The sequence below is a fragment of the Manis javanica genome, chromosome 13 (assembly GCF_040802235.1).
Source record: "Manis javanica isolate MJ-LG chromosome 13, MJ_LKY, whole genome shotgun sequence".
In the NCBI taxonomy this organism is placed as follows: domain Eukaryota; kingdom Metazoa; phylum Chordata; class Mammalia; order Pholidota; family Manidae; genus Manis; species Manis javanica.
Window position 1 is genome coordinate 9,790,760 of NC_133168.1, and position 17,245 is coordinate 9,808,004.

General features: G+C 36.8%; 1 long non-coding RNA gene across 2 annotated transcripts in view; it reads right to left on the bottom strand.

Annotated features, from left to right (window-relative positions):
* The window catches only part of LOC140845754 (uncharacterized), a 708,702-nt gene that overhangs the window by 446,440 nt on the left and 245,017 nt on the right, over positions 1-17,245 (bottom strand). For both annotated transcript variants that reach the window (XR_012124624.1, XR_012124625.1), the window contains one exon: positions 4,373-4,478. This is a non-coding gene — a long non-coding RNA (uncharacterized lncRNA). The remainder of the gene's footprint in view (positions 1-4,372; positions 4,479-17,245) is intronic.

A 17,245-nucleotide genomic window follows, 5' to 3' on the forward strand; every position in this document is an offset into this window, starting at 1 on the left:
TCTTAACTCTTTTCAGAAGCTTAATTTCTTTCTCCCCAAGCTATGAAAGTAGCTTTTAATGGGTTCTCCTATTTCTTCTCTTCTGATACATCTGCCTCACTAATATTCTTATATATTGTACTTCAGATATTAATATTCCCCAGCTTCAAACCTTCAGTGTCTCCCCGTTGGCTCTTTCATTGAAAAAAAAAAACAACTTTAGCTTGAAATTCAAATTCTCTACAAAATGGCTCAGCCTGTTTTCTAGCTCTTTCTTCCATTTATCCTTGTATAGCCTCTGCTCTGCTCTCTAGCCAAATGAACTGCATACTTCCTGTACATCTAGTTATTTCTTTCTGTCTCTTACTTTAATGTCTCATCCCTTTCCATTGGATTCTCTCTTTTCCACCATATTTCAAATTGTGCTTTGAAGAATTGTGCTCTTTCCCCCAAAACATGCTTTGTGATTCCATTTATTTGTGAGATCTCCCTCTTGAATTTCATAGCACTCATTAGTTTTTACCTTTTTTATAGGGCACCATCTTATATCTTTTCACTTATTATTATGTAAGCTTTTTAGTGGCAGGATTTGTTTCTCACTCATTTTGACTTCCAAACAGTACTAAGTACAATATTCCAAAGAAAACACATGAGGAGTGAATAACTCTTGAATTAAATTAACAACTGTGTCTAAGCCATCCATATGCATCCTAACAGGCAAGGATGTTGGTATAAATGTCAGTAAATGGCCAACATAGAAAAAAACCATGTTGCCTCATTCTGGAGAAAATTGTTTTGACTAGTAAAATATCTCAAGTGATTAAACAGCCTCAGTTAAATTGTAAAGATGAAGTAGGCAATAGAAATATACAGAAACATATATTCAGCTCAAGTGATGAGCAAATGTATAGCTTGCTTGCGCATGGGAGAGCTGGGAATGGGAAAAGATGAAAAGACTGGAGAGTATTACTGTGAGTATGAGAGTCCAAGAGTTCCTTGAAAATGTGGGCAAATGGTTAACATAGTCATTCAACATTTTTCCATTGCCATGTATGAAGCACCTACTACACGTTAGGTAAGCACTGTGCTCCACCCAGGGAGTACAAAGATGAATAAGGCTTCATATTTGGCTCCAAGTAGCTGAAGCTTAGTGAAAAAAAGATAAACAGATAGAGGAAAATGTATGTATAAGGGAAGGATTTGAAAAGCGCAACTGGAGAACTGAGGCAGGAAGCTCTATAAAGGTTCCGCGTGAATTAGCTCTTCTGAGAAAACAGCATGTGAGCTGGAGAAGGTAGGCCTTTATGTTTTCATAGGATTTATGTCCTCTTTTGATTGCAGATACTATAGTGATAAATTTATAATACTTTAAATAACAGATACCTCCACAGAGGTATCACAATCTTTTGCATATACTGCTTTAAGGTATTTTACGAACATCTGATTAAGCACAGGAGTGGATGCATGCATTTATTTATTCCTCACCCTTTCAAAATCACACTAAACTGACAGTGAAAGAATTTTAAGACTTATAAACCCAAAAGAATGCAAAAAGATAGAAGAGGATAAGATAGTAGAAAAGTAATATCAAAAAACATTCTTGAAATGTTGGAAGAGAGCTGGACGAATAGTTAACTGCTTAGCAAAATGAAGTTGAAACTTCAACCTGAATTAAAGGAAGCCAATAGGAAACTGATAATTTTACCACAAAAACCCAGAGGTCTTAGGATATGGAAATACCAGGTCTTTCTGAAGGTGAGATGTTAGTGTAGTGGGGAAGTAGTATATGAATAAAACAAGAAGATCAATGGAAAGTTTACCAAGAAACAGTTAAATGCCAGATCCCTTCTTGGATCTCAACAGATGATCAGAGGTTTACACCAAATGAGGTTTGCATTTCAGAAGACAGGGTATGATGTTCTGCTGAGTGATAGGGGTGAAATGCAAATCTCTGTACTGAATGGTGAGAACTGCCAGTCATTTCCTGATTCTGTTCCAAGAATACAGACCAGTAGGTTTTTACCTCCAAGAATAAAATTGGAAAAGTCATCTCAAGAGCAACTGAAAGGCCCAGAATGAAACCTCACCAATTAATGTATCCCCATTATAAAGGCTTTCCAAATAATTATGAGAGACATAATTAAACAGAGAGAGACAGCCAAAGATCACCAAACACGTAGAGAAATCTTCTAGCAGGAAAGATGGGAACCTAAACATAGATTCTGGAATCTGAAGGGGGTCAGGTTTCTAGACAGAAATATGAAAACTGAAAGATAATGAAGAGGAAGCCTCCAAAGTTTTGAGGGAAAATTATTCCCAATCTAAAATTCATTAGCTAGCCAGTGTACTTATAGAATATAAGTACAAGTCAATTATACTTATATAATGGATATAATTGTATGGTTACAATTGTATAATTATATATATATAATTGTATAATTATAGAATATGGATATTCTGATATATTCAAGGTCACAAAAAATACCCCCTATGTATCCCTCTTAGGAATCTTCTGGAAAATGAACTCCATTAAAGTGGTGGCAGGAAACCTAAGAAAGACATTCAAGAAAGACAGAGCCAGTCCCAGAAATAGATACAAGAAGAGTCCCAGGGTGACTGTGAGGGCTGCAGGATGGACATTTCCAAGTAAAATAATGTCCGAAAGGATTGGAAGGTAAACTGATTCATTTACCACAGATGTGCCCCTCAAAACAGGGAGTGCCTAGGGAAGGTAAACTCAATGTATCTGATGTATTAGCATGGGAAGGGGGTCTAGTTGAAGAACCAACACACAAATTATCAAAGGGAGATTTTAAAATTTAAAAACGTGACTCAGAGTGTTCAATGACTGATCGGAGAGAAAATTCCACCACTTTTTAATGCATAAAGCCTGGCTGCAGGAAACGCTGAGAGGAAATATTTAAAATCAACTCCACTGACAAAGTTGAACTAATTGATTTATTTAAAAAGCTCTTGAAATACACTGACATACCTCTTCAGTGTCAGCTAGTTTATGCAGAAAGGATTGCTGCTTGTTGGAGGTGTCATTTGTACCTGATTCTAATTATTGAAATAAATGTCATAGATGTGCCTTTCTCTTAAAAATTGTGAAGCAAAATAGGAGATAAACTGTCATCCTTAACCTTCCTTCTAAAATTAAAACTGGCTGGGAATTAAAATTCTTGCCATAACTGCTAAATTCACTGAGAGTCCCTAGAAGCCTTAAACAATAAAACTTTAACTTGGGCTAGTTTGAGTGGCTACCTATTTCCTGCAACAATCCCTCATTGATATGTGTAATAAAACATAAATAGAAAAAGGTTTCATATAAAACTTCCTCAGCTTAGCTCTTTCATGATTATTCTTTCATTAAGAGCACTTGATTACATTTTCATTCCTACAGGAGGAGTCTGCAAGTATAAAAAGAAATGCTTTCTCCTTCACCTCAATCTAGCTTCAACTCAGATCTTCCCAAAGCACTTCAAACATGCTAACTCATGAATTCAAACTTCATCAAGAACCTTGGCTGCTGTGGGAAACTTGCCTTCTGCTTTTGAGTAAATCAAAAGAAGAGAAAAACAGGAAGTTGTATTGTGAGAAAGAAATGTACAATAGGCTTGGTGTCTAGCTCAGAAGTGAAATAGATTTATTTAGTAAAAACAACAAGAAGCCCCATTTTCAAACACAATCTCCTTAACTTTACATTGAATTAGTCAAATTATGCTATTTTTCCAAATTAAATTAATTTGACTAGGTTATTATTCAGCCCTTCTGGTTTCCAACAAACTAAGCAAATGTTCATCACAAGGCAATGAAAACTTAGTAATTGGCTCAAAATTCATGGACTATGCATGTTTTAAATCATTGTCTGAATCATGAAAAATAAAAAACATAAAACCTAATCTTCTCCCCTGTGGGAATAATCATTTTGTCTCCCTTAAATAATCCACCCATTTGAACAAAGCTCACATCATACAAATATATACAGTAATTCCAAAATTAATTTCCTAAAGCATTGAAAGTTCTAAATCATGGAGGCAATTATTAGCTCAACAAGTAAGCCTCTCAAAGTTCTGAGTTTCTTTTGAGATGACAGCAACCTGCCTCAGAGCAGAGATGCTAGGATGCTATTTGAAAACTATAGGGAAAAAGAAACTTTGCTTCTCACTGAGGTAAACCTATTGGATTTAACTCAGAAACATATCCATCAAAGTCTCTCCTGAACGAAGACAAAAACTTAGCCTGCCCATGTAAGACGATTCCAAGAAAGATATTTCCTAATCATAACCAAATATTGCCCTTCTTTCCTCAGCCTGGAACTACAGGGTAAGCTCATCCCAATATAAGAACCATTATAAAGTCATTTTAGAAGGCCTCATCTCAGTGTACTCACACATTTTGCGCACAGGCTCAAGGACATAAGGAGTCAACCACCTTTGACGCTTCCTGACAGATTGGAGGTGAGGTGGATTCCACAGGGGTTCACACGCCCAGGACATCTAGAAGCCAAATGACAAAAGATTAACATCTCCAGATTCCGTCTGTGCAGACACAGGAACAACTCATATTTTTAAACTCTGAGAGTACCATCAAGAGGATCAAGAACAGTTCTTGTTATATTCTGTTGTTTCCAGATCTCATCAAATACAGCATCATACTCTGAAATGAGATTTTCTATATCAAAAACTTAACTCCTCTATAATTCGGTTATGTTAGTCTCAGTTTTCATTTCAAGAGGGATAGAATTTCAGACAGGGTGTTTGCGTTTTATAAAGCTTTATTCAAATATTTCATGAATTTTATAACTAGACTTTCAACTCACTCATAGGAAGACATGCTAAGGATATATAATACAAAAGTTAAGACAAGCTTGGAAGAGCCAGAATCTCCTGAGTTGGAGTCAAGTCTCTTAAAGGTAAAATGGGGCTAATACGAGGACCCACTTCATGATAGGGATGTTAGGATTAAACTTATCACAGTACCTGATACATAGTGTTTTAAAAACGTGAGATTTATTATTTTAATCATTAGTTCCCATTCACACAAAATTCATAGATACTTAAGAACCATCTTCTTACTCTCTCTGCAGGTAGTCACTCCTTTTTAATTAATGAAAACAGTTGTAGAAGATTGTCCGTGGTCAAAAAGAGAACAGCATAAAGTTTTAATAGTGAGAAAAAGAACGTTCAGTGAGCTCAGGGACTACCTCAAACTCAAAATGAACATCCAAAGTCAGTAGCAGGGTCCCTTGAAATGAAAATCCAGCAGCTTCACAGCACTATATAACATCTAGTAAAAGGGGCGAGACCAAGTATAAGGATCTGCACTATGCCTTGTCAGTGCCTCTACCTCATGCAAGGTCACTAGACAGGTACAGCAGACTCCTTAGTTCCATCCTGGCCTGGGTTTCTCCAAAACCAGAATCAAACAGAAATGCCTATGAATAAGTAACTTATCTGAATGCAATCCCAGGAAATATGATCAAGGGATCAGGGAAATGAAGCCAGAAGAAGGGAAAATAAATACATGGATATATTATCAAGTCAGTGCATTTATGAGTCACTGGTTGCCTAATCTAGCAAGACCTTCTGAGAAGCCTTATGAAACTAACGTGAGAACCATGTGCCCAAGGGAAGGAAAGGGGAATCCATAGACTTCCGTTCCCTAGTGGTCAAGGTCACTCTGAATATTGTCACCTTCATTGCAATTCCAAGCTGCTCATGCATGAATAGCAAATAGGTTCCCACAGGTGGTCTTATGCCATGTGTGACTGAAGCATTATTAATTTGCATCTACATGAAATAAATCAAAGCCTGAATGCAACTGATAGCAACAGCCATGGTTGAAATAAGTGTTGAGGATTTAAAATGATGAACAAGAAAGAGTTCAGCATACAAAACCATCAATGTAATACATCACATTAATAGGATGAAGAGGGGAAAAAAACACATGATAATCTCAAATGATGCAGAAAAAGGATTTTTCAAAGTCCAATACACTTTCATGATAAATACACTCAACAAACTGGGAATAGAAGAAAATTTCATGGAAAAAGAACATGATAAAGGGCATTTATAAAAAAAAAAAAAGAGTCAAAATTACACTCGATGAATGACTGAAAGTTTTCTCCTTAGTATCAGGAACAAGATGAGGATTCCACTTTCACCATTTCAGGACTGGACGCTCTAACCATAGTAGTTTGACAAGAAACAAATGTAAAAATGCCCAATTTAGAAAGGAAAAAGCAAAATTAATTTTATGCATAAACAGATTGTCTTACGTACAGTCTGAAATAATCTACAAAAAAGACTATTAGAGCTAATAAACATGATCAGCAATGTTCCAGTATAAAGATCATCACATAAAAATCAGTTAAGGTTTTATATACTAGCAATGAACATTGTAAAAATGAAATGAAGAAAATGATTATATTCACAATAGACTCAAAAAAATTAAACACTTAGGAATAAAGTTAACCAAGGAGGTATAAGCTGTGTACTGAAAATTACAAAACATTAAAATAAAGATGTAAATAAATGGAAAGGCATCCCATATTCATGGACCAGAAGACTTAATATTGTTGAGACAGGAATACTACCCAAAGCAATCAACAGACTCAATGAAATCCTTACATGAATTTCAATGACTTTTTTTGCAAAAATGGAAAAGCTTATTCTAAAATGCACATAGAAATGCAATGACCATGAATAACCAAAACAATCTTGAAAAAGAAACATAAAGTTGGAGGATTCACACTTATTTCAAAACTTAATACAAAGCTGCTGTAATCCTAAAAATGTGGAAGGAGCATAAGGATAGACATACATCAATGGAACAGACTTGAAAGTCTAGAAATAAACTTAATGGTCAATTCATTTTTTACATGATGCCAAGAACATTAAATAGGAAGAAAATGAACTTTTCAACAAATGGTGTTGGGGCAAATAGTATCCATATGAAAAAGAATGACTCCTACTTCACATCATACATAAAACTGAAATGGATCAAAGACCTGAATTAAGAGGTAAAACTCTAAAACTCTTAGAAGAAACACTGGGGTAAATAACCTTGGATTTGGTAATGGATACTTGGATATGACACTAAAGGCACAAGTCGCAAGAGAAAAAATTAGAATAATTGGACTTCATCAAAATTAAAATCTTTTGTGCATAAAAGGACACCATCAAGAAAGTGAAAAGACGTACTACAGAACAGGAGAAATGATTTGCAAATCAAATGTCTCATAAACAAATACAACACAAACAGTACATGTAAATAATGTTCATAGCAGCACTATTCACAATATCCAAAAGATGGAAACAAACCAAATGTTCATCAATTGAAGAACAAGTAAACAAATCTTCACACAATGAAATACTCAGCCTTTTTTGAAAAATGAAGTACTGATAATGCTACAGGGTGGATGAACCTTGAAAATCATTATGCTAAGTGATAGAGGACAGATACAAAAATGTCACATATTGTACGATTCTACTTATAAGAAATGTCCAGAATAGGTAAATCCACAGACAGAAACCAGATTGGTAGTTTCCAGGGGATGGGGGAGAGGGAAATGGGTCTCAGCTTCTTAGCAGGTACAATGTTTTCTCTTGAAGTGATGAAAATGTTTGGGAACAAGATAGAGGTGCTGGTTGCACAATATTGTGAATGTACTAAATGCCACTAAATTGTACATTTAAAATGGTTATTTTTATGTAATCTGGGTTTCACCTCATTCTTTTTAAGTGATGCACAAAAGTGTCCAGTCTCCTGCCAGTCCTCAGATTGCTATAAGGCTCGCTACCTGAAGTAAACCACACTCAGAGCAAATGCACAGGTTTGCTGAGTATATGACAGATCACTGGAAGGTGATCAAGAAAGTGGTATATATGTTGGGAGGGCTAATGAGTTATCTGCAGCTGCCCCTATCTACCCAAGGTTTTACCAGATGTCAGCAGGGTTACCTTGAGTCAACGAACAACAGTACCTCTGTCTAGACCTAAATTGTCTATAATATTCTATAATTACCTATATTATTCATCACCGAATCATGCGTTATTTTAATGTCATAATATCTCTAAACAGGTTTATTTAAGCCAATAATAGGGAAAAGAAAAACAAGGAAGGAGAATGGAGGATAACTTTTGGATCTGAAATTATATAATTATAACTGGAGTTAACTGCAGAAAGAGCTCCATAGTTTTCACAATAAATATGTCAACTTCTAAAAATAAAAAAAATATCTGTATGTGCATGGAGGTGTTGTAGATATAATTTTTAAGAATGCAAGCATACCATCACAACCGTCCTCTATACTAATACATCTTACTCATTCTCTATTTGATTTATTTACTTTAACAGATAATATTGATCCTTGCCAAATTTTAAAAGCAGTAATTTTCAACATTTCTGGCCACATCTTCACATGGACCTAAAGTCACATAGCCCCAAGAGAAGTTAATCAGTATCTTTTTTTAAATAATTAAAGCTTTTAAAAAGTATAACAGCAAAAACACACACACAGAGACACGCATCAATGCCTGCTTACTGGAAGCGAGGGATCTCTTCTCTCAATTTCCCCTCTCTTCTTTAACCTGCTTTATGACAATAAAATCCTCATAAGATTTAAAGAGATGGGGAATTGTGCATAACATATCCAGGAGTTCTAGGGAAACAAGCCCTTCCTGGCTACAGAGGTAAAGTGTTAGATGCACAAGTTTCCTAGGGCATCTTCATCCACCTGTTTGAACCCACTCTCTCCTCCCTGACCAAGTCAGCACCAACTTCTAACGAGATATTGTGGGAGACCTTTGATCTTTGTGAGCCTGAAGAGCCCCTAACACTCACCATATAGTTAACAATTCTCTTCCCCTCTCTCTTGGGAAAAAAAATGAAATGTAAAATTTGTGACTATCATGCCATACTAATTTTGCTGTGCCCTTCTCACAAAATAAATTATAACTATGGCAGCAAAAGTAGGGTACATGCAAGCTTTGCAAAATTCCTGTAGGAAGTCTCTATTTAACCAGAAATCCCACTTTCTGTTTAATATTTGAGAGAATAGAGGGATTACAGTGAGTTGAGTGGTGGCCCCTAAAAAGGTATGTTTGTGTTCAGTTCTCTAGAATCTGTGAATGTTTCCTTATTTGGAAGAAGGACTTTTGCAGATATGCTTAAATTAAGGATCTTGAGGTGACGTTATCTTGAATTATCAGAGTGGGCCCTAAATCCAAACACACGTATCCTAATTAGACCAAAGAAGAGAAAACACACAAAAGAGAAGGTTTTGTGACAGTGGAAGCAGAGATCAGAGGTAAGTGGCCACAAGCCAAGGAAGTCAAAGAACGCCTGGGGCTACCAACAGCTGGAGGAGACGGGGAAGGATTCTCCGCTGCAGCTTTGGAGAGAGCGCAGCCCTGCCCACTGACACATTTATACTGGACTTCTGAATTCCAGAACTGCGAGAGAATAAATTCCCATTGTTTTGTGTTGCCAGGTTTGTGGTGATTTGTTACAGCAGCTCTAGGAAACAAATACAGGAGACATCCCTTTGTGCTTTCATGGGATGAGAAAGCTGTGACACTCATCTCTTCTTCAAGGAATGATTTCCTAGTTTGCGGAAGCTCTTTAGTAGTAGTTGGCTGTAGGTTGAGGCAAAATTCTTCCATGCCCATATCTGCAACCAACCTTCAGCAAGACTAAATATCTCCTAGGTCACATTAGAACTTTAAGTAACATTGCTTTGGATGAGAAGGAAATAATTATGAAAAAATGTCTTTGACCGCTGCTCTCTGCTTTCTATGATGCTGAACCTTCCACTTTATTGTACATTTAAAATTAAACTTAAGGTTAGGCCAAACGTGAGGGTCAAGGCTAACTTTTCCAAGGATGTAAAACAAAAACTAACCTCCTCAACTCCCAGAAACTATGATTCTACAGAAACCAGCTGCTGGCCTTTAGCAGTCTTCCCACAAAGCATCAAGCACCACCCTCCTTACATCCCTTCTGGAACAATCCCTGAAGCTCCCTTTTGGTGGCTGCTTTTATTTATCAAAGTAGATTATTACAAGATAGAAACCTGTATATGCCTCTCTCTTCATTGTGGCAGGGAGAGAAGGCGTTTTTACCTGAATGTGTAAGTGAGTGGTATGTGTGTGTGTGTGTGTGTGTACATGATATAATATCTTGCTTAGGGGCTGAGTACTACATGTATATATTACATAGGTAATTTATAATTTTCTCAGCAACTTGAATGAAGGTATTATTGTATTTGCTTTATGGAATAGGGAACTGAGGATTGAAAATAACTTGCTAAATGTGAGAATGCATAGAGGACTAGACTAATATTCCAGCCCATGCTATGTCACCATAAATTCTGTATTCTTCCCACTGTACCATGCTTCACCAATGTGGCCAATGCTTTAAATAAAAAAAAAAGAAGGTATATTCAGTTTAAATTTAAGACTGAGGAACAGCTAACAGCTTTTTAACATTTGGATCCACAAAATATATCAATTGCGTGTCATTTCTTAATGAACTCCCTTAATCTGCTAATCAAAACATATGTAATATGAACTCATTTTCCAAAGATCTGTCTTCTTGTTTCCACTATATTCAAAACACAGTTTATTCATGTTAAACAGGAAGCATGTTTTATTCCCTGCTCCTTTCCCTGCCATAAGAGATGATCACATATATGTATGGTATAGATGCTTCTCTCAACATAGCCACAAAAGGCAATTAAACTGGGCCTAATACTTTTAGCTTTGTTTGCAGTCTCCAAAGGAACACGGCTACATGTGTAACCCCTTTCTATGGGATCCTACGGAGATTAGAAAGGAATAATTATTCATTGATTAAGGTACAGTATATCTCCTAAATGCAAAGGCTAATTTATTGAGCTGTATGAAACCACTATGCAATCACTTTTCTGCTATCATTCATTCATATACAGGAAGAAAATGATAAATATCAATTAGAAAAAAAACGCTAGTACAAGGAATGTTCTGTGTTTACTTTAGACAAAGAGTTACTGAAAACTCACCCATACAATACCAACATTACACACACACACCTTTATTAACAGTAGTCTCCTCAATTTATCCAATGATGATTCTGTGAAAGAAAACTAGTATTAAACAGTCTGAAAATAAACTGCATCAAAAGTTAAGAACATATCTATGTGTTTCACTTGGAATAAAGCTAACCATAAAAGAAACACATTTTAAGTTTGACTCCTTAGCAAGTGAGCACAAGGCTAAAATTGATAGTGTCTATTTAAAATGTCTTGCTAGAGGTACATGGTATGCGCAGCTGAAGAATCGTCATTACTGAGTAAATGCCCATTTTTTTAGGGGTATTTTGTGCATTACAACTCTGAAAAAAACAAGAAAAACTATACCCTTTTTATAGACTTTAGAACTAAAAAGGAAAATAAACTCATGAATTGAAATGGATGAATGTAAATGCATATACAGGCAATATATGACACCTTGCACAAACATAAATTCATTCTTGTAAGATGTCATCATATATTAATCACCCCCACAGTCAGGTACAGGGGAAACAGAGAACTGGAGAGATAAGACCTGCCTCCATGTCTAATGGGCCTCCCTGCATAAACGTCTAAGGGCACGTATATAAGCCAGAAAGGCACAGATGAACAAGCATAAAGAGTGGGGAGGGGCGTGTTGAGGATGTGTGGGTGACTCACTGGGACTCCGTAAATAGTAATACCTACTAAGCTAATAATATCAACAGTTCCAATATTTCTATGCAGCTTCAACAAAGTATACAATAAATCCCACTTTTCATCTCTCCTAGTAATCCTGGATCTTTGATCCCATACTAATCATACTACTTTGATCTCATATCCTACTGCCATCCAGATATGCTTTAGTTCAACCCAGAGTGGAAAGAGGGCAAATCATGCCTAACTCTGGCTGAGCAGCTGCTTCTGACTACCCTGATAACATCCTTGGACACCAGAACCAGACTTCCTAGTCCTATTTAGGACCTAGGTTATTCTCATGGCTCAGGGGCCCAGTAACTAACAAGTGCAGTCTATGTCTCCCACCCCTCCCTGCAGTGAGCAGGGTCATGTAACTGAATGATGGCCGGTGCAATGCGGACGAAGTGATGCATGCCACCACTGCAAACCCTGGCCCCTAGAACCAACCGCACAACACACCACCTCTCTTGTTATATCCACTGCCTGTGGGACAGCAGAATGAGTCTCTCTCTGCATGTTGAAGAGAGCAGCATTAGTCTCCTCGATCCTGGGGAAGCGCCGGGATCCCTGAATGACGACGGTACAAAACTTTCTACACTTTTTTCGTCATGGACCAGGGATTAAGAGTTTCCCCTTTAGTCCCTGGTCACTTCAAAAGAGTAGTCTAGCAACCAAATGCATAAAAGCTTGAAACCAATACAATTAGTCCCTGTGTTTTGAAAGTTCAGGTTACACCACTTCACTTTTGTGAAAGACCAGCACGGGTACCTGTTTTCACTGACCAAGAGAAATCCGAACCAAAAGAGGACTTCCGCTTTTATGAAAATAGGTAAAAAGCAAAACAGAGCACTCGAAGTTTGCTTTGCGGTTTGAGCGGTTACAGAGGCAGCACGGACCTGGAACAGCAGGAGGGTTGCTGCCGAGCTCCGTCTCTAGCAACGAACCTCAGCATCTCAGCATCCAGCCGCCATAGGTTTGAACTGCATCTCTGAGCATCTGTGCTTTATCTTGATCTGCTTTGTGCATCTGTTAGCCAGATGTGTCCTAAGGTATCAGGAAATCCTAGAAGAGGATATTGTGAGAGTCTGAGAATGCTCAAAAATTTTTCCATATAAATTAATGGTAGCTTCATCACTTATGCCATTTTGGCTTAGGAAAACTTTCATAGGAACGTCCTACTTTTGAATAATGAAGAAACCTGTATCCTATTACGCTTGTCTCTAAGGAACTAAGATATAGAAGAAATAGGAGTCGAAAGAAGACATAACTTACTTGTTAAAGAAAAAGTAAGTTAAAAGCTGGCACTCTTTCTTTGAATTGTTCTTTTCTTAACCCCCATCATTGCTTATGCGATTCTCTACCATCACGTAACTACGAAACCCACTCCCACCCCCATCCCTGTCTGTGCCTGTCCCACACTATTGCTGTTTTTAAATCAAGTTATATCCTTCCAGACCCAATTCTCAAGTCATATTCATAAGGAATCTTCTCCAAGGAGCCTCCCCATCCTTTGATCATGTCCTCTCTGCATCTACAAATACTCCATTTGAGTCAGACAATTATCTGTCATGTGTTGGATTTCCCTGTATCTCAAAGACAGAAATCCCCAGCTTGGCTTCTCCAATCCCAGCCCAGAAGTGCATTCAAAGTACATACTTATAAATATTTCTTGAATCCATTCTTAGTAAACTGATATTATTATGTGATAAAGTTTCAGTTTCAAACTTCTATTTTTGTCTTTCCAGAAAGATTTAAGCTACTTGAAATCACACTTGTATTATGTAACTTTTCCCCTCATAAGCCTACTGCTGTGGCATACATTACTTAAACATATTAAGTAACCCTGTGAACTTCACTCTATGTACAAATGCTTAGAGAAGAGTTAGAAAATTAAAGTCCATTTAAGACAACAAAAAGAAAAATGTGTACATTCTACAGTTTTCTCTCTAACTCTGTGATATCTTCCTGGTCCATGGGTGGAAAGAAAATCTAAGAAATCTTCAGGAAAAAAGGTGCTGAAAGGATATTCATAAAATGTCCTATTATTTCAAATAGAAAAGTAAAAGAAACAACAGGCATTATTTCTATTTCTAATGGGTGCATAGTTAACCTCCTACCATAAAGTTATCACTTTATAAATAAAATTTTACCTCCCATTACTTCAAGTACTACCATTTCTCCTTATATTACCCTATATCTGTCAACCATGTGAGCATTACCATTGATTTGTAAGGTTGACCCTATTATGAGAAACAAAATGTACTTCAAGCTATGCTAGCTTTTACTTCTTGAGATCATCTAAATGTCATTTATTAATTCTTTGCTGCCTTTTCTACCTCCTTATTTTAATATAGGATCCTATTTGGATAAGGCCATAGAAAGAGTCTATTCGTGGATAAATTAGTATTTCAGGACACCACACAGGACATTGTTCATTTACCCTAATAAATCAGCATTCTAGGGTATTCATCAATAACTATGAAATTCTTTAAGCATACGTTTTTTCACAAAGACACCAAGCCACTGGCTGCATGCTTACAATGTGGATTACAGTCCCCTGGACAAGGTAATACCACCATCCAATAGGGAACATCATGTCGGCTGTCCAAGGTTCCTCGTGAGGGAATGTCCACCCTATTTTACATTTTGCACCTCTTAAGCGCCCATAACCTACTATAGTGTATTGCTGCCTACTCATTTCAGGTCTTGCCTGCTGAAGAGCTACTTGCACTGGATAAGATTTACCTCCATCCTGACAATACATGGCTCCAAAATGTAGGTGCCCCCAAGAGAGACTGTATTCTTTTCCTGTTTGTATCCCTATTATGGACTGAATGTTTTTGTCCCCATAAAATGCATGTTAAGATCCTAGCCTGAGATGCGATGGTATTAGGAGGCAGGGCCTTTGGCAGGTGCTTCGGTCCTGAGGGTGGAGGCCTCATCAATGGGATTAATACCTCTATAGAAGGAACCCCAGAGAGCTCCTCTCTGCCTTTGACCATGTGAGGACACATCGAGAAAATGACCATCTGTGAACCAGGAAGTTTGCCCTCATCTGATGTGAAATCTGCCAGCACCTGATCTTGGACCTCCCGGCCTCCAAAACTGTGAGAAATAAGTTTATTTTGTTTATAAGCCACCCAGTCTATGGTATTTTCTTATAGCAACCGGAATGGACAAAGCCAATCCCCTTATTATCCAACATAGTTCTAGACAGAGTGGGTAATCGATATAACCCTGTTGAATTATTTATTGATTTACCTTTGGTTTTAAATTCAGTGTTTTTCCTTTATCTTAATTAGCTAGGAAGAGGGTATGGTGAATACAGGTGATGGGAAGGGGAAAATTACTCAATAGAATAACTACTATGTGTTAGGCGTTGAAGTATGTGCCAAATACTAGCAACCTTGGAGGTGGGTGTTATTTTATTTCCATTTTACAGATTAAGAATAGCTCACAGCAATTACTTGCTCAGGATCATAATGGTAGTAACCCACCCTCGATGTTTCTCCTGAAATTTTGAGGTACTAGTTTAGGAGGCTCACCCAGAATTTTTATCTGAAAACTGCATCTATCTCACCTGCTTGAGAGAGCCAACTTGTAGCCCTTTGTTTCTTCTGGATTAGGAAGGAAAAAATGGAAAAATGTATTTCGCTACTGAATACAAATCAACAACTTGACAGTTTATATCAACAAAATAAAAGCACAGTTTTAATTCAGTTATTTTTGGCACTATTACTCATATACATATTTGGTTTAAGAATGTCAACTTTCCTTTGTTTGCTAAAATATCTTGATTTTATTAATAATGGAGATACTTTATTCATTCTAAAAAAAGTCTTGACTTATTGAATCTAGTCTCACACACTAGGGACTAAATCCTGCACATTCAAGGTGATCAAAGCTTGTGTTTGATGAGACTCTACATCATGAGAATACGGTTTATCAGGGAAGACATTGTTTTCAATTACACATTTTCATAATTTCCACATGTAATGATGTTGGTCATTTCAACAATTTTACTTGGCAATAAACTGATAATCCTATATTGGTCTCCCAGTTTCTTCTGGCCCATGAGGTATAGAAATTTGGAAACCACTGGAATTAGAATGTAAGCATAGGTCAAGAATCAGTTGTTAAAGGGCAGTCTTGGTCATGAGGGGATAAGAGAAACAGCATTTAGGAAACAAGAATGTTATAATCAGAGCTGATATTTCCATGGTTCAAAACCTGAGTGGTAGAGCAGTTCTGGCAGTGAAGATGATTTTAGTATGTGACTACATGAGATACTGAAGCACCTGGAGGTAGCTACAATTTGTTGCACACTTCTTACATGCCAAAGGTGTTACCTACATTAATCACCACATCAGATAGATTGGGCACACTATAATTATCATTGTGCAGGTGAAAGAAAGAAGACATAAAGGGGTGGAGAACTTGCTCAAGTTCACATAGCTAAAAGTGGTTCAAGTCAGTCTTCCAACTTCCCATGCTCTCTCGCCTCCAATGTACAAGGTCACTGGACTAATAGCAACCAAGTACTGTGAAACTAGAGAACTAGATGGCTCATCAGTAGGATGGCTGGAAGAAGATGTGAGCTGCACTGCAATTTCCCCCATAAATCTCAACCAAAATACTGGAGACTTTGGAGTCTGTTGGCCACTAGTAACCATTACAACCTGGATAGAAATTAGAAGATGGTGGTGTACTTTCCCAGAAGACAATGAGTTTGGTTGTTTTTTTTTCTCTTTTTCTTTTTCACTTCCCACAAGTAATTAAATTTAGTGACCTGGCCACCCCAGGAAATATGATTCAAATGTAGTTTATGGGAATTTTCTTTATAATAGCAAAACCACTTAGCAAGAAAGTTGTAGACTTATAATTTCACTCCTACTACCAAATAGAAAGGATTTCAGTTTTCAATCTTTATCAACAAGTAAGTAGGGATTTTATTGCTTTTGCATATTTTTAAACCTAGCTCTATTCACTTTGGTCAGTCTATCCTGGGAGATGGTATCTAGAATCAATTGAAATGTGGAGTAATGAACACATAAATTACTCTGTGATCATCAAATTGAATAAACATTTGTGATTCTTTGATGTCCAAAAGCCCAATAAAGTTATCATTTTTAAATAGTTTATCTCTTAATTATTCATTAAACATTGCAATCTTTATTTATTAATAGATGTTACTAAAAAGATAAGAGCCTCTTCTCATGCATTGGTTTAACACTCAGGAAGCCACATCCAACCTTCTTTCTGTTCACCGTCACCACATTCTACTTTTACCACATTTCTCCCATCAATCCAACATAGAAAGCAAATGTAGATATTACGCTAAACTGGCAACACTGGAATAAATTATTGTTCATCATCACTATTTAAATCTTGCTTTTAGTGTTGAAAATACTGGCCTATTTTTTGTAAATAATTTCTGCCTAATATGAAAAACATGTTAATTTCATAATTAAAATTTAATAACATTTCTCACCAATTTCATCTGTCTATCCCTCCCCAAGTAAACATTTTGAAAAT